The following is a 2,735-nucleotide window of genomic DNA, read 5'->3' on the forward strand; positions in this document are numbered from 1 at the left end:
AAAAAAATCAATAAAATATATTTTTTTTAAAAAAGAAAAAAAAAGCAGCGAGTCTAACTAGGAAGCTTCTAAGAAAGTAATAAATGATGGTACACCAATGTTAAGGAAATAGGGAGAAATGAATGGATTTCAGATATATTTTAGAGGAAAATCCAAAAGGATTTGATGATGGATTGGGTGATGTGATGAGACAAATGGAGGACACAAGAATTATTTCTAGATTTTTAGCTATAGTACCTAGGAGAATGATTGGTAGTACCAGACACTAAAATTCGGAAGCTGGGGGGTAAGGGTGTGGTAGGAAAGCCAATGGAGTGAAGAAGAATCAAGAGTTCCTTGGTTCTTTTATTAGATATCCAAGTGAAAGGTCACATAAGAAACTCTCTTACTGGTTTAATAAAAAAAGTGGGGGTCACTGACATCAAGGTAGAACTTCAAATTTAGGGACTGGAGGAGATTACCTAGGAAATAAAGGTGTATATAGAAGAGAAAAGGTCCAAGGACTGAGCCCTGGGGCACACCAATATTTAGAAGTTTAAAGGGACAGTAGGGAATGCAAAAAAAATAACAGAGAAAGAGTGGCCAATGAGCTAGGAGAGAAACCAGGTATGTTCTCCTGGAAGCCAAGAGAAAAGTGCTTCAAGAAGGAGGGACTGGTCAACTGTCCAGTGTTTCATAAAGTTAAGAAAGATGAGGACATTTAAGGAATGGAAGTATTCAGCAATGTGGACGTCACTGTTATTTGTAAGAAAAGTAGTTGAGGAAAGAATAGGGCATGAGGAAGTTGAGACAGGGTTTATACACTCATTTCAATAATATTTTCTGTGAAGGGGGTACAGACATAGGTCAATAGCTAAAAGGTATCATGGAGGTCAATAAAATATTTTTATATTTTTATTGATTTCAGAGAGGAAGGGTGAGGGAGAGAGAGAAACATCAATGATGAGAGAGAATTATTGATCGGCTGCCTCCTTCATGCCCCCCACTGGAAATTGAGCCTGGAACCTGGACATGTGCCCTTGACTGGAATTGAACCCAGGACCCCTCAGTCTGCAGGCCACTGCTCTATCCACTAAGCCAAACAAGCTAGGGTAAGAAAATATTTTTTTTAAGGTAAGAGATTTTTACATGCTTATGGGCATAACCTGCTCAGATATTTTGAATTAAAGATACTTAAATATTATGAGTACTATTTTGCACCCCTGGGGCCATGTTTCCCTTACCAGCATTCACCATATGCCTTTAAGTGCCTAAAATACAGAAATCTGCCTATTGCTCAGTATACCTCTACTAATTCTCATTTCCTTATCCCACTTTTGTATAAACGGCAATAACATTTTCAGCTTCAACCATAAATAAACTTATGAATGGAGAGAAATTAAGTATCTATGTATTAGAAGGTGTTTGAGAATATACCCTAGTAATTTATCCCTCTCAAAGATGTTTGAGCTGTCTCACCCACAACTAATTTTCAATATGGCTATCAAAAACCTATAAAGACAGGTTGAGATGCTTAGATCAAACCTTCTTTCTTCTGTGAAAGATCAGTAGTGTTATGCAATGCTTTTTCTCCCCCTTCTTTTTCAGGATAGCCATGAGTGTGCAGGAAGGTACGCAGTTGAGCAAAGAGGACTTTGTGACGGCTCCTTTTAGTTTCAGATAGAGTAGGTGAATCCCTAATTGGTAGGAAAAAAAAATCAGGGTTATTAATGGTAAGGTAGGGATGGAAATTCAGATAATAGAATAATGGATAGGGAGAAATAAGAAGAGAGAAAGGGAAATGTTAATGTCGACATTTGAGCAAAAATCCAGTCCCTTAATCACTCATAGGACAGCAATAACTGTCAATATGAAAACAAGGAAATGAAAGCCAATCTCATTTCCCTTAAACTGTGAGGCTCTTAACGATAGGTACCAGAACTGTCTGTCTTCTATAGCAAAGCCCAGCACAGTGTCTAACATTGTGGCCTAAGAATAATCCTATATAATAAAGAGGTAATATGTAAATTGACCCTCATGCCCTCGCATCATAAGATGGGCTCCCCATGTCATCACAAGATGGCTTCCCCCACATCATCACAAGATGGCCATCCCCACGTCATCACAAGATGGCCACCCCCACGTCATCACAAGATGGCCACCCCCACGTCATCACAAGATGGCAGCCCCCACATTGTCACAAGATGGCCGGCGGGGGAGGGCAGTTGGGTGCAACAAGACCTGCAGGGGAGGGCAGTTGGGGGCGACCAGGCCTGCAGGGGGGGGCAGTTGGGGGTGATCATGCCAGCAGGGAAGCAGTTAGGTGTCAATCATGCTGGCAGGGGAGTGGTTAGGTGTCAATCAGGCCAGCAGGGGAGCAGTTAGGGGGCTATCAGACTGGCAGGCAGAGTGGTTAGGGGCAATCAGGCAGCCAAGCAGGCAAGTGGTTAGGAGCCAGAAGTCCCAGATTGTGAAAGGGATTGGGCCTAAACCAGCAGTCAGACATCCTCCAAGGGGTCCCAAATTGGAGAGGGCGCAGGCTGGGCTTAGGGACACCCCCCAGTGCATGAATTTCATGCACTGGGCCTCTAGTCCTATATAATAAAAAGGTAATATGCCAATTGACCATCACTCCAACACACAAGATGGCCACCCTCATGTGGTCAGAGATGGCCGCCCCGACGTGGATAAAAGATGTTCAGCAGGGGAGGGCAGTTGTGGGCAATCAGGTCAACAGGAGAGGGCAGTTGGGAGGA

The sequence above is a fragment of the Eptesicus fuscus genome, chromosome 1, assembly GCF_027574615.1.
Source record: "Eptesicus fuscus isolate TK198812 chromosome 1, DD_ASM_mEF_20220401, whole genome shotgun sequence".
Classification (NCBI taxonomy): domain Eukaryota; kingdom Metazoa; phylum Chordata; class Mammalia; order Chiroptera; family Vespertilionidae; genus Eptesicus; species Eptesicus fuscus.